The sequence below is a fragment of the Triturus cristatus genome, chromosome 8 (genome assembly GCF_964204655.1).
Source record: "Triturus cristatus chromosome 8, aTriCri1.1, whole genome shotgun sequence".
NCBI lineage: Eukaryota > Metazoa > Chordata > Amphibia > Caudata > Salamandridae > Triturus > Triturus cristatus.
This window is the reverse complement of record NC_140591.1, coordinates 319,286,845-319,312,977: the sequence shown is the minus strand read 5'-3', so window position 1 is coordinate 319,312,977 and position 26,133 is coordinate 319,286,845. Positions and strand designations below refer to the sequence as shown.

Sequence of the window (26,133 nt, the reverse complement as noted above, 5' to 3'; positions counted from 1 at the left end):
TCAGGTATACACGCAGTTCTGTTACTCGCCTGCCGGCTGTGTAAGGCCGGTTGGCCACAGCTGGTTTTGAGCCACTTTAAACAGTGTCGTCTTTGTTGTCCTCCCTGAGATTATCCATCAACATGACCAAATCTCATATTCATCTTTGGTCTTGACTTTATGAATCCTCCTAATCAGTCCCTATTTTCAATCAAGAAGGCCTATGGTATTATCCTTAACCAAGTGTCAAAAAATATTCCTGAGCTTAATTAATATTCTTAAAACAAAAACAAAGGATTATTGTATTATATCAATCTAACGATCTATTTAAAAAACTCTGTTTCTTATATATGCACTAAGTAAACCTTTTCGGGAAACTTATTGATTAAAATCAAAATCATTTATTACATATTATAAAAAATCATTTATACAATGTATCTATACCTCCCAAAATGGGTTACACTCTATAATGATCACAAAAGGAAACGAATCCTCATAATTAAAAAACATCAGAGTTAAAAGTCGACGCGGCGTTTCGGTGATATTCTTAATCTTTCCACCTTCTTCAGGACTAAAACAATTTTTATCAAATCTAAAATAAAAGAAAATTTTTCTATTTTTACAGACTTATCAAAAAAAGTGCAATTATACAGTGCTATTAATATTCTATACAGTACTCATTTTCATTGGTTACATATTTCTCTACATATCAACAACATCCTCTTAGCTGCTTTCAATAACTACTCAGAAAAGACACTTGGCTTTATACTGTCTTATTGTTCTTGACAGTCTTATCTCTAATGAACGCTATTAAATTGTACGAGCATTTCTCCTGTTTAAGATAATAGTACTTTCAATATAGTAAGTAAAAACGCATACCTCGTCTTTAGATTGAATAGACATTCAATGGAGGATGACCTTCCAAATTAGAATTTTCTGCCTGCTGGTTATTCAGCCTATAGTATAAAGAGGTACCATTCTTTAATATACCATCTAATGACACTACTTTTTGTTATTTGTTACACATTAGAGGGGCAATGCCGACATACCTTGTTAAAAATTGAGGTAATATATTTAATCCGCAAAAGCCACCGTAAATGTATTCATTTATAGAGTAAAGACCACCTTTGATCATTTGAGAACTTGTTCTTCTAAAAGAAACATTGTTAGACCTGTCAGCCCTTTGGCAGTTCCCTCCTCATTTTATTATTTTTTGTCCCTTCCCCTTCTCATTTTTTTTCTGTCTTCTACCAACTTTTTGGGTGCTGATGTAGAGGTTCTGGGCGCCTCCTCCTCACTACCTGCGGGAGAGGCGCAAGTTGCTCCACTGAGGAAACTAGATAAGGGAGGTTAGATTCACAAAATGGTGGCTCCAAATGTCACCTCAGCACCTGGACCATGACTGCCATGAGAGGTTCCGGAACCTTCTGGGCCCCTCTGGCAAGTCAGGCCCAAGGTGATAAATAGAGGTGACAGGAGGGCGGCCATTTTAGAATAGAGCTGAGCGGCCGGTTAGCCAGGAGTAAGGCACCTGAGTGGGGAGGTGGCAGCACTGGTCAGGGATTGACAGGTCTCAGGGTCTGCACGGTTCCCCTCGCCAGTGACATCACCCCCAACCTTTTGACCGGTCCCTGAGTGCCGCCAGTGACTTGAGACACTCGTATTTAGAGAGGCCTCGAGGAGGAGTGAACCCCTGACCTCTTGGTTTTGGGAGAGGGCCATTGCTGGGGGCTAGTGACTTATAACTCCGCTGTCGCCTGGGATTGTCATCTTCACAGACACAGGGGAAAGATGTGTATGCCCATGCCCTGAGAGTCCCGTCAGCTTCCGCCCTGGTGCCGTGAGAGAACCGGCACCGTGTTACTTCAATCTCCCCTCCCTCCACGAGTTTTGCCTTCAAACCCTGGCCGCCACCCCTATTGCTAGGACAAGAAATTACCTGCTGGTCTTCGGCCGTAGCTGCCGACAGCGAGTGGCCTGAGGAGAGGGATCGGCCCTGGGCGTGTGGCGGCAGGAAGTGCAGGCAGGGCGGCCGTGAAGCCGCTGCCCGAGTCACCTGAGAAGGGGCCGGAGCGCCGCCCCCTGGTTGTACGAGAGCGGAGGCCGCGCCCACACCAGACGCGCTGTTCCGGGTTTGGAGCCGCAGGAGTTGTGGGCTGGCCGACAACGTAGCCTCCCGGTCAGGTGACCGGTGGGGAGGAGGAGGTTCTGCCTCTGAGGAGGGGGAGTGCCCTCCGTCGACGAAGGAGGAAGGTTTCCGTCAGGGAAGGGAAGTGCCTGTGGGGGAAACCCTTGTGTGAGGTGGCCCCGTGTAAGTGAATTTTCATCCCTATTGCTGTGTGAGGATTTCCCCGTGATACCCCCTTCCGGCTCCATGACAAAAACGAAGGAACACATCTCGCAACATCGCGAGCTTCAGGAGGAGGACATCAGATGGACAGTAAGCAGGGGATTGCAGCGCGGTAGAAGGGAGAGTGAACTGAGCGCTGGGGAACTTGTTGTCAAGGCTTATAAAGGGGAAGACCATCAGAGTTTGTTGCATTTATTGGCAGTATAGCACCACCATGTGCGTGACCAGAGTGAGGTGAAAGGTGGGACACCTGTCTGTTGCGGGTGGTGGTAGGTCAAGCTCCAGTATCAGAAAACGCTGAGGTTTAAAGTGTCACGGGGGTGGTGTAGATTCAGTGACTAAACACTCTAACAGTTACCTGGATGGAAGTAACCCCTTGATTGCCAACAGTATTTTCCATGTCCCGATAAGTTGTATATGTCAGGGGCAGAGGGGAATGGCAATCTAAGGGTCAGGAAACCTCATTCCCAGGGCAGCCAGTTAACAGATGAATCCCCTCTAGATTAAGGATTACCCTGTGGGTGAATCGGGGAGTGTTTACCGAGCGTGGACTGCAAGGGGTTAGACGTCCCTCCAGAGTCCAGGTGCTATGCACAACCCACATGGAGAGTGTTAGTGATGTGCCAAGCAAGAAGTAATATTCCAGGTCGGAAGTTGTTCAAGTAATATCTGGAAATGCTATTCTGAAATGTAACAGTGTGTTAATTTTAAAAAAAACGTTTGATGAAAAGTTTCTCTTGAACTGTAAGGTCCGGTTTTGCCTCCAGATATAGGGGAACGTTCATCTGACAATGTAATGAAATGTTTCAGGTTGTAGTGTCAAATTGAATACCCGATTTTAATAAGAAAGAAAAGGGATAACGTTTTATAGTAAACCTTACATTTAATCTGTGTAGTGTCCTTTTTGAGTGGTGCTGCGCTAGATTGTGAGCTGGGAAGGATGCAAGCATGAGATGCCAGGTGGAGATGAAAGCCTGTTGACCTGAGCCAAGCTACCCCTAGGACGTAGGTCCAACAAGTTGGTGCTCAACGGTGGGATACTGAATCTGTGCTTGCATCCGCTCATTAGCAGTTTTGCGCGCGCCACAACCTACACTTGATTGTTTTTACTGGAGTTTTCTCCAGAGTGCCTCCCTAATTGGAATTTAGTTTTTAAAATTATTCTGTCTAGTGGTGTATTTCCTCTTAAAGGAAAGTTCTCCTTTTGTAAGCTTCTGTTCTGCAGGGGTGGGTCCCACCTGGTAGGATGGAGTTTGAGTTGGGTAGGCTGGAAGAATATACAGTAACTCAACTAAAAGAATTCTGCCAGGAGAGGGAGGTGTTTTTCAAGCAAGGGGCAAAGAAAATAGAACTCCAAACTAGCTTGAGAGCCTGGGTCATGGCCCACCCTAGCGGGAAACGGGAGGAGGGACCAGAACTGGACACCACAGAGGAACCAGAATTAATTTCCCCCCTGAGAGTGGACACATGGATGCAGGACCTAGTGCCCCTTCAAGGGCAGGTAGTAGCGCCTCGGGGGCAAGCCTGTCATCAGCTGACTTAGTTGACAGGAGGGAGGAGAGGCAGTTTAAAATGGAACTGGCCCGTTTGGAGAAAGAGAGGGAGGAGAGGAGGTTTCTTCATGAGCTCCACTTAAAGGAGTTGGAACTCAAAGCCCTACAGTTTGGAACCCCCAGCAGTCCCGTTGGTGGCAGCGTACCTAGAGAGGTCCCCAGGGAGCCCAGACCCTACCTGCCAAAAGATGTAGTCGCCAGCTATGGTGTCGGGGATGACATCGTTAAATGGCTGTCTGCCTATGAGGTCTCCTTAAGAGCCCATGGGGTCCCCGAAGCTCAGTGGGGGGGTGGTCTATATAGGTATATGCCTCCGGTGGGGAGGGATGCCTTGTTAGCTTTGGAACAGCAAGATCAGACCAATTACCCCATCATGAAGGTCGCCCTAGTTAGGAAATTTGGGTTGACCCCTGAAAAATTCAGGCAGAGGTTTCGGGGCAGTCAAAAGTTGGCCACCCAGAATTGGGTAGACTTCTTGGACTACGCCAAGAAGTCCTTAGAGGGCTGGGTGCAGGGCAGTGAGGTAAAGGACTACGAGGGATTGTATAATCTGATTTTAAAGGAGCACCTCCTCGAGAAAAGTTTTCCGGAGCTGCGTCAGCACCTGGTGGACAGCAAGCTTACTAATCCTAGGAAGCTTGCAGAGGAGGCGGATATTTGGGCAAGTACCCGGGTATCCTCAAAAGGGACTGGAGGGAATTTCCAAGGGGCTGGACAGGGCGCCCCCCAGAAGAAAGAGGGGGGAGACAAAAAGAAGGAGTTTTCCAAAGGCCCCCAAAAGAGTTCACAAGGGAAGGGAGTAGGATTCCCTCCTAAGGTTGGCCCTCACAAACCCCCTTATCCTGACCGTGGTCAGCAGCCTAGGGTTGTCCGATGTTATGAGTGTGGTGAGGTTGGGCACTATAAGGGGGATGCCAAGTGTCCCAAGAGACCACACCCTCCCATTGGAGGAAAGACCCCTGGGGTGGCGAGTGTAGTGCTTGGGGAGGAGTTGCCCCTAGATAAGGGAGGTGAGTGGGCAGGGTTAACCTTAGTGTCCTTAGGGGATTGTGAGATGGTTCCTAAGACCCAGGTGCCCTCGAATACTACTAAGTACAGGCAATGGGTCACCATCAATGCCCAGAGGGTGGAGGCTCTGAGGGACACAGGAGCCAGCATGACTATGGTAAGGAGTCAGCTGGGGTCCCCAGAGCAGGTGGTTCCCAATGTAGTCCACCCGGTTGTGATGGCTGACAACCGAGAGGGTCACTATCCGGTGGCCCAGATTCCCTTTGAGTGGGGAGGGGTTGCAGGCCCTCTACGAGTTGCGATAAGCCCTGCCATGCCGGTCGACTGCCTGTTGGGAAATGACCTTGAACACTCGGCGTGGAAGGAGGTCGAGTTCAGGGCCCACATGGAAATGTTGGGGACCCCTGCGTGGACGTGTGCCAACACCCGGTCCGTGACTGCCCGAAGAGGGAGTTCACAGAGGTTGGAGCCTGGGACAAAGGCCCAACCAGCTGCCGGAAAGGGTAAACGGGGACGGGGGAAGCCTGCCCCGGCATCGGAACCTCCAAAGGCGGATGGGGTGACTGTGGTGGTCCCGGAGTCTACGGAGGGGGATGTAACTTCCCTGGAGGGCTTACCTACCCCTGCAGACTGGCAGGTGGAGGGAGGACCTACTAGGGAGGAGTTTTGTCGGGCCCAAAAGGAGTGCCCCACCCTTGAGGGTTTACGGCGGCAGGCCGAAGCCCAGGCAGCGGGTAACGATTCGGGGAACTTCCACATTTATTGGGAAGATGGACTCCTTTATAGCGAACCCAAGGCTCCGGTGCATGGTTCATCCCGGGCCTTGGTGGTTCCCCAGCGTTACCAAGCCTTCCTATTGGGATTGGCTCACAAAATACCCTTGGCAGGACACTTGGGACAAGACAAGACCTTTGCTCGACTTGTCCCTCATTTCTACTGGCCTCAGATGAGGATTACGTCCGATACTTTTTGCAGGACGTGTGTAACCTGCCAAGCTAGTGGGAAAACAGGGGTGAAGCTGAAGGCTCCCCTGGAACCACTGCCTGTCGTTGGCACCCCCTTTGAAAGGGTGGGCATCGACATTGTTGGGCCATTGGATCCACCAACGTCTGCCGGTCACAGGTTTATTCTGGTTCTGGTGGATCATGCCACTCGGTACCCAGAGGCTATTCCTCTGAGGACCATTACTGCACCTGCAGTGGCACGGGCTCTTATGGGAATTTTCACCCGGATGGGATTCCCCAAGGAAGTTGTGTCGGACAGAGGTACCAACTTCATGTCGGCATATATGCGGGCTATGTGGAAAGAGTGTGGAGTCACTTACCGGTTCTCCACCCCTTATCACCCCCAGACCAATGGTCTGGTGGAGAGGTTTAACAAAACCTTAAAGGGCATGATCAGGAGTCTGCCCGAGAGCCTGCGGAGGAAATGGGACGTCCTCCTACCTTGTTTGCTGTTCTCTTACAGAGAGGTACCACAGAAGGGAGTGGGCTTCAGCCCCTTCGAGCTGCTGTATGGACACCCTGTGCGCGGACCTCTCAGCCTGGTGAAGGATGGATGGGAAAAGACTCCCAGAAAACTTCCCCCGGATGTGGTGAGCTACATGCTGGCCTTTCGTAGCCAAATGGCTAGGTTGTGGAAGCAGGCTTCTGAAAACCTAGAAGCCAGCCAGACGGTCATGAAGGAATGGTATGACCGAAACGCTCACCCGGTGGAGCTGGAGCCTGGCCAGAAGGTGTGGGTGATGGAACCTGGAGAGCTTAGCGCCCTCCAGGATCGCTGGTCAGGCCCCTTTGAGGTGGTTGAGAAGAAGGGCAAAGTCACCTACGTGGTAGATCTTGCAGCATGTAAAGAAACTTGGGGAGGATCATCATTTTATATAAGGCGACTCTTCCTAGCGGATTCAATGGGAGGGCCTGCCACCGGAGCATATCTGATCTGGCTTTGTTTACTACTGGAGCCACATTGAGTGCCCAGCAGAGTTCCGGGAGGAGGGTGACCCAGATCCCCAGGTACTTAAAGGAGAGTCTCCGGAGGGGAATATCTGATTGCCAGTCGAAACATTCCCGCGACGGGTGTAGCGGGACTAGAACAGATTTTTTGGGGTTCAGATGGAGACCCGACGCCTGGCCAAACCGATGGAGGATCTGGCGGACCCGGGGCCCCGAGGTCGCTGGGTCAGAAAGATAGAGGAGGACATCGTCCGCGTAGAGGGCAATCTTATCGGGGGCCACAGCCGGCCATTCCCATCCGCGAAGAACGGGATCCGCGCGAATCAGCATCGCCAGGGGTTCCATGGCCAACGCAAAAAGAAGGGGCGAGAGCGGACAACCCTGGCGCGTCCCCCGACCTATGGGAAACGGGCGAGAGAGAGCCCCGTTGACCAACACCCGGGCCCGCGGGTGCGCGTACAGGACCGCTACCATGGCACGGAACCGGGGGCCGAAACCCATGCGTTCCAGGACGTCGGCCAAGTACGCCCACCCCACGGAGTCGAAGGCCTTTTCAAAGTCAACCAGGAGGAGGGCCAGATAGGGGGAAAGGCGGCCGCGGTGCGCCATCGCAAGATGCAGGCGCCGCAGGCAGTGTCTGGTCCCCCGCTCCGGCATAAAGCCGCATTGATCCGGGTGGACCAAGGAGGCAAGCGACGGGCGCAACCGCTGTGCCAGGACCGTAGCATAGATTTTGAGTTCGGTGTTAATAAGGGATATCGGCCGATAGTCGGAGCAGGACCGCGAGGGAGGCTGAGTCTTGGGGAGGGCAACTATGGTTGCCGTATCCGTCTCGGGCCGGAACGAGCCCGTTTCCACCACGGCTGCGAAGAGGTCCCGAAGCCTCGGGGCCAGCATCTCACGATAGTGAGCGTAGTACTCCTGGGGGAACCCGTCGGGACCCGGGGTCTTCCCAGGCGCCAAGCGGCCAATGGCCTCCTCGATCTCCTGCAGCTCGATCGGCGAATCAAGGGTCTCGGAAACCTCAGATTGCAACCGCGTAAGTGTCACCGAGGTCGTCCCCAGCAATTCCTCAAGGGAGAGCGTGGACGGCCTGTGGCGGTATAGCTGGGAGTAATAGTCAGCGAACGCCTGGGCTATCGCCACCGAGGCTGTGTGAGTACCACCCGCTGGGTCCGCGATGGCCGGAATGATCCTTCCCGCCCGGGGATAGGTCGCCAGTCGGTGGAGAAGAGTGCCGTTTTTGTCTCCCCACCCGTAGACCCGGGCCACCGAGGAGCGCCATAGAATCTTCGCCGCCTCCAGGGAATGGAGGCGAATCTCTTCCCGCAGGAAGGCCAATCGACGAGATCGGACGGCGTCGTCCAATTCCCCCAGACCGCGCTCTAATTCCAAGGCCTGGGCTTCGCAGTCCGCGAGCTTCTGGGATTGGGCCCTCCGTTGGCGCTGCAGATGCCCCTTAGCGGCGCCCCGGACAGTCGCCTTGCCGGCCTCCCACAAGACGGCAGGGGAGATGACAGAGCCCTCGTTATGGGAGTAGTAGTCGGCGATTTCGCCCCCGACCACCTTCCGGAAAGCCTTGTCGTGGAGGAACCAGGCGTTCAGGCGCCACATCGGACGGGCAGAGAGGGGTGGGGGACCAAGGGCGAGGAGGACAGGCGAGTGGTCCGAAAGGCCCCTCGGAAGAATGCGTACATCTCGCACCCCCGCGCAGTCGGTGGATGGTACGAAGATGAGGTCGATCCGGGCATGGGAGTGATGGGCCGCCGATGTGTGGGTGTATTGGCGTGCCTGCGGGTGCCAGATCCGCCAGACATCGCAGAGGCCTTGCGATTCAGCCCAGGTTGAGAGCTGTTTTGCGCGGGCGGCGCGGGACAGGGAGACCGGGCCCGTCGAGTCCAGGTGAGGCGAGTAGACGGCGTTGAAATCTCCGCCGAGAATGAGGGAGCCCGCCGGGAGTGTCGGGAGGAGACCCGCTGCGTGGGAGAGGGCCGACTGCAAGAGGGATGGCGCTGCATAAAGGGACATCAGGGTAAGGGGTCGCCCCTCCAGACTGCCAGAAACCACCACTACCATACCTTGAGGGTCCAAATGCACCCGGGACAGGACAAAGGGGAAGGACTTGCGGAGCAAAATGGCCACCCCTCGGGATCCCCGTGCAAAACCGGAATGCCATACCCTGTCATAACCGTAGCGGCCAAGGAAGGGGCAGTTGTTACCCAACAGGTGAGTCTCCTGGAGGAGGAGTACATCGATCTCAGCGCGTTGCGCGTATTTGAGGACCGCCATACGTTTAAAACGGTCCAGAAGACCATTGACGTTCCAGGATAGTATGCGCATGGCGGCCCTAGGGACAGGCGGGTCAACCATGGTCTAGGACAGGAGAGGGGGCCAGTAGGGGCGCGACTGAGCAGGTCCCCAGAGAGGAAGGACAACGGGACAGCGGGCAGGAGAGCAAGCCAAACAGCACATGATGCCTTAGTACAACAATTAAGAGGGAGTCATCCCCCACCAACAAAGTCTTCCCAACGGGGAAGAAACAACCCCAAACCAACCCCAAACCCCCCCCCCCACCCTACACTTCGAAAACGGAAGCATCTGTCGCCCGAACCAAATGAAAGAACCACCAAGCTAAAACGCTTGGGCGTGAGTGCTAGTGGACCCCTGATACCGATAAATTCAAACCTGAGTTACCTGCCCTGGCCAAGAGCAACACTGATAACGGAGCATCCCACCCCCGCCCAGGCATCCCCAGCCCCCCTCCCCCAAAAGAAGCAAAGAAAGTCAAATGGTGGGGCTGCGAGAGAGGTCCGAAGAGTCCACCAATTCGACAGGCTGAGTTGCAGGGCCCGTGGGCCGGGGCGGCACGGTCCGCCGTCCATCTGCCCCGGGACTGGCGTGTGCGGCCGAGGAGGCAAAGGAGGCTCTCGACCCCCGGCGTGACCTTCTCCCAGAGCGCGTGTTGATCACCTCCTCAGCTGTGCGCTCCCGGGGTAACGTGCGATGCCGCCGACGGGTCCTCGATGTCCGGGGCCTTCCTCGTCCCCCCCGCATACCCGCAGGCGAGCCGCGTCCAGAGCACTGCAGGGGGTGCTCCTCCGTCAACCAGGCCCAGGCCGCCCGCGGGGTATCGAAGAACAGAGTCTTGTGCTGGAAGACGACCCGGAGGCGGGCCGGGAACTGGAGCTGATATTGGAGTCCCAGAGAGCGCATCTTTTGTTTCACCTCCGTGTAGGAGCGGCGTTGCTCTTGGACTTCGCGGGTGTAGTCCGGAAAGATCATGATTTTGTGGTTCTGGTAATGGAGGGCGCCCTGGCAGCGGGCCTCGCGGAGGATGGCGTCCCGGTCGCGGAAGTTCAGAAGTTTGAGGATGAACGGCCGGGGGGGCGCACCAGGGGGCCTGGGGGCCAGGGAGCGGTGGGCTCTCTCCACCACGAACGAGGGAGATAGGCTGTCCGCCGGCATCCAGGACCGGAACCATCGCTCCATGAAGTCGTCCGCTCGGCCCGATTCAACTCCCTCCGGAAATCCCACTAAGCGCAGATTGTTGCGCCGGGCGCGATTTTCTGCATCTTCGACCCGGCGGTGTAATTCCTTAGAGTGGGTGGTCAACTCCCGAACCTGGTCCTGTAGGTGGCGGATGTCGTCCTCGGCGGTGGAGATCCGGGACTCGGCCTCGGAAATGCGGGCGGTGGCATTCCGCAGATCCTGTCGGAGAAGAGCAACGTCCACTTTGACCTCTCCCACCATGCCCTCGAGGGAGGCGCGGGAGGAGTTGATGGCCTGCAGGATGGCAGCAAGGTCCGTGGCAGGGGCCGGGGCCGGCGCGGCCACGGAGCCGGGCCCCCTGTCGGAGGTCGTAAATTTGTCCATCCTGGTTTGGGTGGCCCCGGACGCTGGCTTGCCGGCTTTGTCTTTACCCATATCTGCGGCGGCCGTCCGTGAATCGGGGCAACGAGCGAACGTCACACCCGCAGAGCGTCAGGGGGTGTTCGAGCGGACAGGAACCCAGCAGGGGGGCGGCGGGGGGAACCCGTGGCCGGAAAGGGCCCGACGCGGCCAGCCCCAGCGGTCAGTCCCCGGCGGGCTCCCCAGCGGGGCAGCGAGTCCGATCCCCCGCCTCAGTCGTGGCCGCGAGCCTCTCCCAGCGAAGCAAGGTCCAGCAGCGCAGCCCACAGTCTCCGGGCAGCGGGTCGTTCCTCAAGGGCACCGCCGCCGGGAATCGCCAGGGCCAGCCCCCCGGAGCATAGCCCACCTCTCCAGGGGGGACACCGCGCCCGAGCGGTCCCACCGCCACCTCCAAGGGGGGGCACGGTGTCGCCTGTTGACTTGCGTGGTCCGGGGCCCCAAACGAGGATGAGGGGGGGGGGGTAAACAGCAGCTACACCCCCCCGACCGCCGATGTGCGGCCCGAAGCAGCGAGGACCCCTCCACCCCCGGGACCGGAGGCCAGACTCTGAGCCACGGGGCCGGGGCAGCGCCGCAGCCAGGAGGAGAGGTTGTAGAGAGGGAGGGGGGGGGGAGCAGGGGTACAGGTCTCCCCGGCCGCCGACGCACGGCCCGATGGGGGGGTCTCCCCTCCGCCCCCGACCCCCGCAGCCGCCCCGGTAAAGCGATCCTCCGCCGCCGCACTCACCGCCTGTTCCTGCTCTCAGGCTCCGCTCGGGGGGGGGTCCCAGCATAACATGTCAGGGGGCCTCGGGCTGCAGCTACGAGGTAGGACAGCACCCCGTCAGTGTCTTCAGCCTCCACGGCAGCTGCGCGGCCGCCGCGTCCTCGTCACAGGCCGGATCAGGCCTGCGCCCCTCGTGGGCGCCGCGGGCTGGATTTGCTGCCCGGCCGGATCGCGGTTCCACAGTCGTCCGCGTCCGACGCCGGCCGGGCTTCACGTCGTCCAGGCAGGCCCCCGGTGGTCACAGCGTGTCAAGAGCCGGCATGGGGCAGCAGGGCAGCCTTACACACCCCAGCGCCCAGGTCGTGGCCGGCCAGGGCAGTCCAGGAGGGGATTAGGCGGATTTGCGGGGACCGGCGTCGGGAGCCTCACGAGAAGGCGTCCATGACAGGCAGGCGCCACCTAGCGCTCCCTACGTGGTAGATCTTAAGACCCCCAGGCAGCCCCATCGGGTGCTCCATGTCAACCGCCTCAAGCCTCACCAAGAAAGACCCGAGGTCACTTTAATGATGGTAACTGATGGGTCAGAGGAAGAGGAAAGTGAACCTCTTCCTGATCTTTTTGCGTCCCAAGAGAAGGATGGGTCGGTGGAGGGAGTGATCCTTTCACCATCCCTTACTCCCGAACAGCGGAGAGACTGCCGCCGAGTTTTGGAGCAGTTTGCTTCCTTGTTCTCACTTATCCCGGGAAGGACTCATCTGTGTACCCATGACGTGGACACAGGGGACAGCCCACCTGTGAAGTCCAAGTCTTACCGGTTGTCAGATAAGGTGAAGGCTAGCATCCATGGAGAAGTCACCAAGATGCTAGACCTGGGAGTGATTGAACCTTCAAACAGTCCCTGGTCCAGTCCGGTGGTACTGGTACCCAAAGCTGCCCCGCCGGGCACTACCCCAGAACTCCGGTTTTGTGTGGATTACAGGGGACTGAATTCTGTGACAAAGACAGATGCTCATCCCATCCCGAGGGCGGATGAGCTCATTGACCGGTTGGGAGCTGCCCAATATCTCAGTACCTTTGACCTTACATCCGGGTACTGGCAGATTTCTCTGACAGATGGAGCCAAGGAAAGGTCAGCCTTCTCCACACCTGAGGGTCACTACCAGCTCTGTGTGATGCCCTTTGGGCTCAAGAACGCCCCTGCTACGTTCCAGCTGTTGGTGAACCAGGTCCTCTCTGGGATGGAGGCCTTTTCGGTTGCGTACCTGGATGACATTGCTGTCTTCAGCCGCAGCTGGGAGGACCATTTGTGTCACCTTCAGGCTGTCCTTCAGGCTTTGCAGCAGGCGGGTCTGACGATCAAGGCCAGTAAGTGCCAGATCGGGCAGGGGTCGGTAGTGTACCTCGGTCACTTGGTGGGTCGGGGCAAGGTGCAACCCCTCCAAGCAAAGATCGAAACCATCATGGCCTGGGAACCCCCCAAGACTCAGACAGAGGTCCGAGCCTTCTTGGGCCTCACTGGCTACTACCGACGCTTCGTCAAGGGATACGGTACTATCGTGGCCCCCTTGACTGAGCTCACTTCTAAAAAGCACCCTCGACGGGTAATCTGGACCGAGGGATGTCAACAAGCCTTTGACACCTTGAAAAAGGCAATGTGTGTGGCACCTGTTCTCAGGGCCCCTGATTTCACCAAGGAGTTCATCGTCCAAACAGATGCGTCGGAGCATGGTATCGGGGTAGTGCTGTCGCAACTTAATGACGAGGGTCTAGACCAACCGGTGGTTTTCCTGTCTAGGAAACTACTCCCCCGGGAACAGAGGTGGAGTGCAATTGAGAGGGAGGCTTTTGCGGTGGTGTGGGCTCTGAAGAAGCTGCGGCCATACCTGTTTGGCTCGCACTGCCTGGTTCAGACCGACCACCGGCCCCTCGGGTGGCTGATGCAAATGAGGGGCATCCAATGCCAATGCTGCTCCAATACAACGCCATCTTATTCAAGACCATCAGCCAGAAAATCTCAGAATTCCAACATGAGACAATGAGAAGCCACAGACCCCTGTCATTTCAGTCCAACTTCCATTCGGTCTCACCTTGTCCAAATTCTTAAATCAGTGGTAATCCATAACTTCCGACTAATGGGTGTTAAGGGTTTTTCAGCATGCAAAACAGTGTCACTGGTGGGAGCTAAAGGACCAGCAACTGCAAAGTGTCTTCCAATCTTGGGGTTAGATTTGTTCGCTACATCCCTCAACAAAAAATGAAAATTCTTTGCTAGTAGAGTTCCTCAACTGGGATCTTGGGGAGATGCATTCAACTTCTCATGGGAAGGGATGTTTGCTTACGCATTTCCCCCATTCCATCCCACCCCAATGATTCTCCTAAAAATGAAAAGGGAGCCGAGCCAGCTCATTCTCATTGCCCCAGCATAGGCGAGACAATATTGGTACACCGAACTGCATCACCTATCAGAGTGCTCTCCCATTCGCTTTCATCCGACAGAGGATCTACTCTCCATGAACCAGGGCCAAGTGGTTCATCCACAGATTCGCACTGTTCATTTATCAGCCTGTCTCCTCACCACGCTGAGTTCCGAGCCCTAACAATCTCTGGGGAATGCAAGCCAATACTTCACAAAGCGCGAAATGGAAGAGGTTATGGGCATGGTGTGCTTCACAGTCGTATCATACGTTTTCCTGCACACCGGAGCAGCTGTTACCTTATCTACTGCATCTTGCTAAATTAATTCATAAAGGTACACTTGGCTTCCATTTCTAGATACAGATGTTATCCTGGCCACCTGTCCTTGTGGTCCAACCGACTTATTAAGTAATTTATGAAGGGTCTTTTCAGGGCTTACACATTGTTAGACCTGTCAGCCCTTTGGGTGGTCCCTCCTCAAGTCGAGTGAGGGCGCCGACGGAGGTCGTGGAGAGGCACCGGAGGTCGAGTAAGGAGTCACCCGAGGTCGAGTGAGGGCGCCGACGGAAGTCGTGGAGAGGCGCCGGAGGTCGAGTCGGGAATCACCTGAGGTCGAGGTGAGGCGTCGACGGGGGAGTGAAGTCCGCCCACCGGAGTCGCCGGAGACTGAGGTGCCCGGTTTCCAACATAAAATTGGTGTTCAGCGGTGGGATAGAGCTGTGCTTGCGTCTACTCGACAATAACTTTGGGTAGTCCATAGGCCTACACCGGGAGTTTTCTCCAAGCGGACTTCCTAATTTTGAGTTTTGTTTTTTCCAAATTTACTTCTGGTGGTGGGAGGAGGTATTACAAAAGGTACCCCCCTGCATAGCTTCTGTAAGCAACTGTCTTCTATCCTGAGTGGGCAAAATGGAGTTTGTATTGGAAGATGTGGAAACTTACACTGTGGCCCAACTCAGAGAGTTTTGTGAGCGAGAGGGGGTGTTTTGTCCCCAAGGTGCAAAGAAGGGTGAGCTCCAGACCAGCTTAAGGGCTTGGGGGGAGGCACGACGAGAAAGTAAGGTTGAGAAGGAGGACAGGAATGGAGAGCCTGACAGCGAGGGGGCTGGTTTGTACCAACCTGAGGTGGGGAACCTAGTAGAGGGGCCCAGAACACTTTCAAGGAAGGGCAGCAGTGTCTCTAGCAACGGCTTATTAGAAGCAGAATTCACTGACCGGAGGGAGAAAAGACAGCTCACATGGGAATTGGCGAAGCTGGAGAACGAAAAGGAGGAACGGAGGATGGCTCACAAGTTGAGGCTCAGGGAGATAGATCTCCAGATCCTACGGGTCGGGGCACACCCTGTTCCTAATGGTGGCAGCGAAGAAAGAGAAATCACCAGGGAACCCAAACCCTATTTGCCGAAAGACATAGTAGCCAGCTATAGTGCGGGAGATGATATCGCCAAGTGGCTAGCGGCCTATGAGATCTCATTAAGAGTCCATGGGGTTCCAGAGAAATATTGGGGAGGGGGATTGTATAAATACATGCCTCCAGCTGGCAGGGATACATTATTGGCCCTGGAGCAGGATGAGCAGACCCACTACCCCACCATGAAAGTGGCGCTCGTAAGGAAGTTTGGACTAACACCCGAGAAGTACAGACAGAAGTTCCGGGGTAGCCACAAACTGGGCACACAGAATTGGGTGGATTTCCTGGACTATGCAAAGAAGGCACTAGAGGGTTGGATTCAGGGCAGTGAGGTGAGGGACTACGAGGGGTTGTTTGATTTGATGTTGAAGGAACACCTGCTCGAAAAATGTTTCCCTGAACTGCGTCAACACCTGGTGGATAGCAAGCTGACCAATCCCCGGAAGCTTGCTGAGGAGGCGGACATTTGGGCTAGTACCCGGGTGTCCACAAGGGGGACTGGAGGGGACTCTCAAAAGACCGGACAGGGCACCCCCCAGAAGAAAGAGGGAGGGGAAAAGAAAACGGAGTTCTCTAAAGGCCCCCAAAATAGTTCCCAAGGGAAGGGAACAGGATTCACCCCTAGGGCTAACCCACCCAGAAACCCTAATCCTGGCCAGAGTCAGCAGCCAAGGGTTGTCCATTGCTACGAGTGCGGTGGTGTCGGACACTATAAGGGAGATGTGAAGTGCCCGAAAAGACCAGCCCCTCCCATTGGAGGAAAGACCCCCGGAGTAGCTAGTGTAGTGCTTGGGGAGGAGATGCCTTTAGATAAGGGAAGGGAGTGGGCGGGTGTCACTTTAGTGTCCCTGGGAGAACGGGAGATGGTTCCTAAGATCCAGGTGCCCGCAAATACCACAAAGTATGGGCAATGGGTCACCATCAATGGCCAAAGAGGGGAGGCTCTGAGAGACACAGGAGCCAGTATGACTATGGTACGCAGCCAACTGGTGTCTCCAGAGCAGGTGATTCCCCATGTACTCCACCCTGCCGCGATGGCTGACGGCAGAATGGGCCACTATCCGGTGGCCGAGGTTCCATTTGAATGGGAAGGGGTTGCAGGTTTGCTTCGAGTTGCCGTAAGCCCTGCCGTGCCAGTCGATTGTCTGCTGGGGAATGACATGGAGCATAATGCTTGGAAGGAGGTGGAATACCGGACTCATGCTGAGATGCTGGGTACACCTGACTGGGCCTGTGTCAGCACAGGGTCTGCGACTACCCGGATGGGGAGTTCGTTTAGGCGGGAGCCTGGAATAAAGGCACCGCCGGCTGCCAACCAAGGGAAGAACCGAGGGCAGGAGGAGCCTGCCTCGGCATCCGCGCCCCGTGTGACGGATAGGCCACCGGAGGTGGTGGACCAGGAGTCCGCGGAGGGGGATGTTACCGAACTGGAGAACCTACCCATCCCGGCCGAGTGGCACGTGGAGGGAGGGCCGACCATGGAGGAATTCTGCAAGGGCCAGAGGGAGTGTCCTACCATTGAGGGACTGAGGCGACAGGCCGAAGCCCAGGCAGCAGGGAACGTTGAGGGGAACTACAATATTTACTGGGAGGATGGCCTCCTCTACAGTGAACCCAAGGCACCCATGTACGGATCGTCACGGGCCTTGGTTGTCCCTCAACGTTATCGAGCCTTCCTCCTGGAATTGGCTCATGAAATCCCCTTGGCAGGACACCTGGGGCAAGACAAAACCTTTGCCCGGCTTGTCCCACACTTTTATTGGCCTCAGATGAAAGTGTCGTCCGACACCTACTGCCGGACGTGTATGTCTTGTCAAGCCAGTGGGAAAACAGGGGTGAAGCTGAAAGCTCCCCTGGAACCACTTCCTGTCGTTAGCACCCCCTTTGAGAGGGTGGGCATCGACATTGTGGGTCCGTTAGATCCGCCTACTACAGCTGGTCACAGGTTTATCCTGGTTCTGGTGGATCATGCCACACGGTACCCAGAGGCTATACCTCTGAGGAACATTACTGCACCTGTTGTGGCTAGGGCCCTGATGGGAATCTTTACCCGAGTGGGTTTTCCCAAGGAAGTTGTGTCTGACAGGGGGACCAACTTCATGTCAGCATACATGCGGGCCATGTGGAAGGAGTGTGGAGTGACCTACCGGTTCACCACTCCTTACCATCCCCAGACCAATGGTGTGGTGGAGAGGTTCAATAAAACCTTGAAAGGCATGATCAGAAGTCTGCCTGAAAGCCTGCGGAGGAAATGGGACGTCCTCCTACCCTGTCTATTGTTTTCTTACAGGGAAGTGCCACAGAAGGGAGTGGGCTTCAGCCCCTTCGAGCTTTTGTATGGGCACCCTGTGCGTGGACCTCTCGGCCTGGTGAGAGACGGATGGGAAAGAACTCCCAGAAAGCTTCCCCAGGACGTGGTGAGCTATATGCTGGCCTTCCGGAGCCAAATGGCTAAGTTGTGGAAGCAAGCTTCTGACAACTTGGAAGCCAGCCAAGCAGTGATGAAGGCGTGGTATGACCACAATGCTCACCCGGTGGAGTTGGAGCCTGGCCAGAAGGTGTGGGTGATCGAACCAGGAGAGCTTAGCGCCCTCCAGGATCGCTGGTCAGGACCCTTTGAGGTGTTGGAGAAGAAGGGTAAGGCTACCTACTTGGTGGATCTGAAGACCCCTCATCAGCCCCTACGGGTGCTGCATGCCAACCGCCTCAAACCCCACCATGAGAGGCCCGAAGTCATATTGTTAATGATGACTGATGGAGCAGAGGACGTGGAAAGCGAGCCTCTTCCCGACTTATTTGCGTCTCAAGAGAAGGATGGGTTGGTGGAGGGAGTGATTATCTCCCCGTCCCTAACTCCTGAACAGCAGGAGGACAGCCGCCAGGTCCTGGGGCAGTACTCTTCGTTGTTCTCCCTTGTTCCGGGTAGGACTCACCTGTGCATCCATGACGTGGACACAGGAGACAGCCCACCTGTGAAGTCAAAGATCTACCGGATGACAGACAAGGTGAAGGCCAGCATTCACAGTGAAGTCACCAAGATGCTGGAGCTAGGAGTGATTGAACCTTCCAGCAGCCCCTGGTCCAGTCCGGTGGTATTAGTACCAAAATCTGCACCACCGGGAGCCCAACCGGAACTGAGGTTCTGTGTAGACTACCGTGGACTGAACTCAGTAACCAAGACTGATGCTCATCCGATTCCAAGAGCGGATGAATTGATTGACCGGCTGGGAGCTGCCCAATATCTGAGTACCTTTGACCTTACTTCCGGGTACTGGCAGATCTCTCTGACTGATGGAGCTAAGGAAAGGTCAGCCTTCTCCACGCCCAAGGGCCACTACCAGTTCTGCGTGATGCCCTTTGGGCTCAAGAACGCACCTGCCACGTTTCAGCGTCTGGTGAACCAGATCCTCACTGGAATGGAGAGTTTCTCTGTTGCTTATCTGGACGACATTGCCGTCTTCAGTAACAGCTGGGAGGATCACTTGCGTCACCTGCAAGCTGTTCTCCAGGCCCTGAAACACGCTGGTTTAACGCCAGTAAATGCCAGATCGGGCAGGGGTCGGTAGTGTACCTTGGACACTTGGTGGGTAGGGGAGCGGTGCAACCCCTCCAGGCGAAAATCGAGGCTATCATGGAGTGGGAACCCCCCAAGACTCAGACTGAGGTCCGAGCTTTTCTGGGCCTCACAGGATATTACCGCCGCTTCGTGAAGGGGTACGGGACCATTGTGGCCCCCCTCACGGAGCTTACGTCCAAGAAGCAACCTCGACGGGTAGTCTGGACGGAGGCTTGTCAGCAGGCCTTTGTGAAACTGAAGCAAGCCATGTGCGAGGCCCCGGTCTTAAGGGCCCCAGACTTTTCCAAGGAGTTCATTGTCCAGACGGATGCATCGGAACATGGCATTGGGGCAGTGTTATCGCAACTCAATGAAGAGGGTCTGGATCAACCCGTGGTCTTCCTATCCCGGAGACTACTTCCCAGGGAACAGAAGTGGAGTGCAATAGAGCGTGAAGCCTTTGCCGTGGTATGGGCTCTGAAGAAGTTGCGGCCATACCTGTTTGGCTCGCACTTCCTAGTTCAGACCGACCACAGACCCCTTTGTTGGCTGATGCAGAGGAAGGGGGAGAATCCCAAGTTGTTGAGGTGGTCTATCTCCCTACAGGGAATGGACTTTCAGGTGGAACATCGGCCTGGAGTGGACCACGCCAATGCAGACGGTCTCTCAAGGTATTTCCGCCTTAGTGATGAGAACTCCCAAGGGGTTGGGTAGCTCTCCCCACTTTCAGCTGGGGGGGACGCGTGTTAGACCTGTCAGCCCTTTGGGTGGTCCCTCCTCAACATTATTTATTTTGTCCCACCTTTGCCTCAAACCCTGTTATAATTTTTCCTTTTTGGGAACCACCAGATTTTTTAGTGTTGATGCAGGGTCAGGGAGCCATTTTCCCTCCCCTGGGACTTCTGTCTGAGGGCCTGAGACACAAAATGGTGGCCACTCATTGTCACCTGTGACATCATCAGAACCCACTGGAGATTTCTAGAACCTTCTGTAACTTTCTAGAACCCTGTGACAGAGGGAGGCAGTTTAGAATGTTGGGAGGCCATCTCAGAGTGGCAGTTGGCAACTGACTGGAGAAGAGAGAGGACAGAGATAGAAGGAGGTCGGAGTAAGGCAGCAGAGGTGGAAACCAGTGCTTGGAGTGGGGTCCAGAAACCCACCCTTGATGCTAGTCTCTACTGACCAAGCCCAACCTAAAGCCCTGTGTGGGATCAAGATCAGAAGAACCATCTTAAAGGACTGAATATTTGGAACAGGCCTTAAAGAAGAAGAACAGCAAGCTCCTGACCTGTTCAGCAGTGTCCTCCTGGAGTCCTGACGTCGAGAAGCCTAGAGACCTGTGGCCTGAGGTGGAGAAGCGGCGCTGACAGAAAGCAGACGTCGTACCCGGAGCCGCCAGAGGTCGAGTGAGGGCGCCGACGGAGGTCGTGGAGAGGCACCGGAGGTCGAGTAAGGAGTCACCCGAGGTCGAGTGAGGGCGCCGACGGAAGTCGTGGAGAGGCGCCGGAGGTCGAGTCGGGAATCACCTGAGGTCGAGGTGAGGCGTCGACGGGGGAGTGAAGTCCGCCCACCGGAGCCGCCGGAGACTGAGGTGAAGCGCACCGGAGGTCGGGAGTGCAGATCACACTCCGGAGTCGCCGGAGACTGAGGTGAAGAGCGCCGGAGGTCGGGAGTGGAGATCGCACTCCGGAGACACCCGGAAGCGGGGAGACCGTGTCCCTGCGACGCCGGAAGGCAACACCGAGTCGAGACCGCCCAGCGACATCGAGTCGAGACCGTCCAGCGACACCGAGTCGAGACCGCCCAGCGACAGTGAGTCGAGGCCGCCCGACGACATCGATCCGAGGCCGCCTCACGGCATCGACACGGTGCCGAGCGGAGCCGATCATCGTGAAAAGGGCAGTAAGTGGTAGAGGGGGCGTCTAAGGCCCTGTGGAGCCCTAAAAGACCATTCTAGGGGCTAAAGGGGTGCTAGAACCAGCCTGAGAGTGCCAGGGGTGAACTGAGACTGGTACAGTGACCTACATTAAGAGCTGTGTAGTTTGGAGGGCCAGATCTTTAGGTTACTCTTGTTCTGCCTCAGCTTAGGTCCAGCCTTGACCAATCTAGGTGGGACACCCCCATGCCATCCCAATGTCCTTAAGTTGTGTATGGGCAAAGTAAGACCAAGTGACCTCATGTAAATGATTTGAATTGTCACTGTCATTGATTGTGTTACCTTATTTATTGAAGGTGCTCTATTTATTGTCATCCACTAATTTATTCCTGCACTGTATTTATTGTCTGACTGTATTTATTTGCCATCCGTATTTATTGTATCTCTATTTATTCCTTGCTTATTTATGACCTGAACCTATTTATTGAAATCCCGAAGTAGTGTTATTTATTTGACCTGCTCTTTTGAAGGAAAATCTTATTGTCTTGTATTTATGTAATGAATCCTGCAACTAAGAGAAAATAAGATAAAGACATATATACTTTCAACTTGACTTGCATTATTTTTACGGTGTAGTGTCGTTTTTGGAATGGATGAACGCATGGTTATTGTGAGGGTGTGACGTACGCTTAACACGGTGCCTGAACCCCAACCGCTCGAGCCAAGCTACCATTGTGCTGGGAACCTGGTGACTGCTAACCCGGTTGCCCGGTTTCCAACATAAAACTATTAAGCCTTTGCCAGTGCTTTGACAGTGAAACACTGTATTATCATCATGAGGTCTCCCTTTCAGCCTATTAAGTGTGGGCTGAAATTCCTTACTTGGAATATGGCGTTTCTGTTAGCCATCACATCTGCAAGACGTATTAGTGAAATTCAGGCTTTCACCATTATGGAGCCTTGCCTTCAATTCTTGGAGGGCAGAGTCTAATACTGCACACTAATCCTTCATTCATACCCTAGGTGCCTTCAACATTTCACCTTAATGAACCAGTGATTCTGCCTTTGTTCTTTCCTTCTTCAACAGCAGAAAGAGCTTTGCATTTGCTGGATGTTAAGCGTTGTTTGAAATTCTATTTACAAAGAACAAGAACTTTCCATAAGTCAAATCAGTTGCTCATATCTTTTTCTGCCCCTATAAAAGGACAGGCGTGGGCTAGGATTGCTCATTGGGTCTCCTCAGCTAACTGATGTGAAGGGAAAGGGCTGCCCCTGGTCCCTCGCTACAGGAAAGCAAGCATAGGCGGCAGAACTGTTGCTTATCTTGCCCCAAAATATTGGAACTCCTTGCCGGAGGCCCTGCGCAAATGCCCCAGCCTGCTCCTCTTCAGGAAACTCCTGACGACTGAACTATTCCGGGACTGATTTATGCATGTCCTGTACCTTCTCTGTCTTATAGCGTGGAGATACCCCTATGGGGGTGATTCCAGCGCTCTATAAATCCTATACATAAACATAAACTCTTTTGCCATGAAGTCAGGATGTCCACAGCCTGCAAAGGTAAAGGCTCTTTCTACTCGGAAAGTTGCAACCTCCTCAGCCTGGTTTGCAGGAGTGTCTTTACTGGACACCTGCAGGGTGGCGACATGGTTAAACCCCCACACCTTTGTAAAGTATTACTGCCTTAATGGATGGAGTAAAGCAGATGTAGCAGTCGGTCAGACTGCTCTACGAAGACTCTTTGCATAAGGTAGGCTACTGTTCCGTTTTATCTTCTATTATACTATTTAATAATTTGATTATGCTGAACATAAGTCTCTTTTGATTTTTTAAATGCAATTTAACAGAAATTCTACTGAATACTTGTATTCAGTGGTATGTCATGATGGGATGGTTCGCCTGTCCACCATTATTGTTGTTGGATACTGCTTGCTAGTCTGATTCAAGCATGTGAGTCTATAAAAGATACAATATTGGAGAAAAACATGTTACTTACCTGTATACTGTGGTTCTACAGTATTGATATCTTTTATAGATTCACATGTGACCCTACCTGGTCAGGCTCACCTTTTGTTAGCTCTATTGTAGTTAGTTTACACTTGTGCTTGAAATCTGAGGTATGGTGACTCTACAAGTGATGAGTGATTCAGGGTCTCAGCTCTGATTGGCTGAAGTTTGGATGTTTTAAAAGAATGTAAACAGGTTACAAAACTATATTGTCGTTCAATTAGGTCATTGCTAATGCTTTAACACTACTATTATTACTGTTACCGTGAAACGTACAACATGACGATGGGGAAGATTCAAGCATGTGAATCTATAAAAGATATCAATACTGGGGAACCACAGTGTACAGGTAAATAACTTGTTTTTTCCTTGGCATAAAGGATCTTCCAGTGTTCTTTCATGCTCAATCCACTAAAGCAAAGGCCACAACTACTAGTTTAGCTTTAGCTGTTTTGGTTTTGTACATCTGCTAAGCAGACACATGGGCACCTGTCCATACCTTTTCCAGCTCTACTGCATCAATTCACAAGTCTGCAGAGTGCACCATTTTGCTGTTCGCCCAACTTGACTCGAGTGTAAAATCCACTCTCAAGACATTGCTGGAGAGTGGCAATTGCTTTAATTTCAATGCGCGCGGTGAGGAGCATATGGTAGAATTATCCATCAGAAGAATAAGTTACTTACTTCTAACACTTTTTCTGGTAGATACCCAGTCTAACCGCTGATTTCTCACTGTCTCCTTGCCTCTCTGTAAAGTGCCTTTTCAGTTGTTAATAAAGTTCCAATTTAGCTCTTTCTCACTGCCAGTTATAAATGAATTCTCTTAACAAAACTCTACATTCGTGGGCACAGAATGTCTGTAATTAAACTGATGTCAGCACGTGGGGGAACACTTTGTGACTCTGTCTGCATGTACAGAGGTAGTAAACCGTGACAATGAAGGTCGATGGTGCTACCTAGCTGCATGCAAACGATCTCCATTCTGGCGCCTTGAGAGATTACAAGGTGAAGAATCTGCTTCTAAGTAGAGTATCCACGAGAAAAGCATTACCAAAATTAAAACATTTTGGAGCTATTGCTGCTCATCAATGGTTTTAATGACCCATCAACAAATATGGTGTTAAATTTCAATAGTCCTTGAGAGAAACCAAACGCAGCAGCTCTTGCGTTACCATAGAAACACTGCCATGAGAGACATCGGTAAAATAAAATTCAGAGATATTTACATTGTGTCACCAATTATGATTTTCAGTCGTGTACTAATCAGGAAACCTTAAAGGTGTATTTACCAGAGCATAATATTTGTCTTTTTTTTCTAAAGTATCAGCTGATTGCTTCCACATTATCAGATGGCATATCAAGTGTTCTCTGTAACTCCATGGATGTGGGCTCTAATAATAGGAGCATAACAGAACAGTACTCGTACGGTGCCTATCGGGTGCAGACCAAATTATAACAAAAGTCACTTATAATAATGTTAATCAGGTAAGGCAGTCTATTCTACTTTTTCTGATATCTGAGAATCAAAAAGTTATATTACAGAATTCTAATTTCCATCTGACTTAATTACTACCCACATAAAGGGAGAGTTTATATACCAGATTGGTCGGAACAATCATAGATACAATTTAGGACCATAACCGACCCATAGGCACCCCATTGGAAACCTTAGAGAAGCCAATCACTGCATACTGTAATAACTGAGATTCATGTGACTGCACAGTATTCTGTCATTGTCACTGCCATTACTTTGTTCATTTCAGAATTATCCTTTCTAAATCCCAAATTGCGTGGAGGATTTAACTTTAGGATTTTCAGAACAATCAGTAAATTCCTTTAAAAATGATGTTGGTAAATATTTTACCTGAGAGAGTCAGGTCAAGTCAAGAAAGCTTTATTCGACGATTGTCATAAAAGCATACAAATACCATACATTTACAAAACAATACATTTTAAAATATTTTAGGATAGTTTAAAACAATAAATAAATAGAGATATTTACAGAATAATTGAGCAATTCACGGGAAGGAAAATTAATCAAGACAACATTTTGCTCCTAATCACCCATGCCCTGCCAAGAAACTTTGCAACAGATATATAAACAAGTGAAGTTTCAGCAGACCGTAAAATACGAACTGCCACCTTGGTATTTCTAGTACCCAAGGTCCGGCACATTGGTTTAAGCCAGGTCTGTCGAGGAATTATGTAGGAAGGGCATTGGAACAGAAAGTGATTAACAGATTCAATAGATGCAGTACAACCGGGACAATTAAGCACATTTTCTGTGGACCATCTAGATGTGAACTCTCTTACTGGGAGACTACCAACTCTGAACTGAAAATAAAGCTTCCTGTCCAAAGGATTGGTAATATCATCCCAAAAGGGTGCCAAGGAGATGGTGTCCTTAAAGTCCAAGAAGATGCCTGATAGTGAAAGCGGTGCTGTAGATCTGAAAACTCGGGAAGCTACCATTTCCCAGTACAAAGCCTTCAGGACTTGTTTAGTGGGGAAGCAAGCATTTTGAGGATCCTCCCACAGGTTTTTTAGGCCCAGGTCCCGAAGCGACTCATAGATCCTACGGAGCCACTTGACCTTTCGGCAAATGTCCAGTTTGATAATGTCCATGAGGCCAAGAGCAAAAAGCCTAAGTTCGGGGGTGACCCATAAACGCCGCCAGTATAGAATAGGGCGGAATGAGGCAATTAATGCTATCGGTCTCATACCAAGGTCATAGAACAAGGGACAAAGGGGAGTACTCTGAGGTAGTCTAGTTAGATTTCGAAAGAAATTATTTTCAGAGGAAGATAATTTATGTACATTTTCAAATCCCCACAGCTCAACTCCATAAAGTGCAGCTCCAACCACTTTGGCATCATACACCCGAAGTGCAGGATCAATAGGTTTGGTCAAAGATTTAGCATGTTCTTTGCTTAAAGCACCAGAGAGTTGGGAGTGCTTAAGAGATGCCAGGTTTACCTGCTTTTTCCAACCCAGATCATGCTGAATACAAATGCCCAGATAAGTAAAATCTTGGACCTGGTCCAGTAACAAATTATTCATAAATATCTTACATTTAGTAGAGTTTGGCTGATTAAAAGACATGAATTTGGATTTTAAAACATTAATTTCGAGCCCACGGGCTAGACAGAACTCCTCGAACAAACCTAAGGACCTCTGTAGGCCGCTCGGGGTTTTAGAAATTATAAGGCAATCGTCGGCGAACATTAAAATAGGGATTTTCGCACCTGCCAGAGAAGGGGCATCCACTTTCGCGTCTATTAATAGTTTTGCTACGTCATTGATATACAGAGAAAATAAGGTTGGCGCAAGGACGCAGCCCTGCCTGACCCCCTTTTGGATAGGGAACTGCCTGGTCACTTGTCCAACACCACCCCATCTAATCTGCGCAAA

General features: G+C 52.6%; 1 long non-coding RNA gene across 1 annotated transcript in view; it reads right to left on the bottom strand.

Annotated features, from left to right (window-relative positions):
- Positions 1-489: 489 nt before the first annotated feature.
- LOC146802045 (uncharacterized) overlaps positions 490-26,133 on the bottom strand; it is a 164,891-nt gene continuing 139,247 nt past the window's right edge. The window contains exons 3-4 of the long non-coding RNA XR_014967355.1: positions 859-935; positions 490-571 (exon numbers count right to left, since the gene is read on the bottom strand). This is a non-coding gene — a long non-coding RNA (uncharacterized LOC146802045). The remainder of the gene's footprint in view (positions 572-858; positions 936-26,133) is intronic.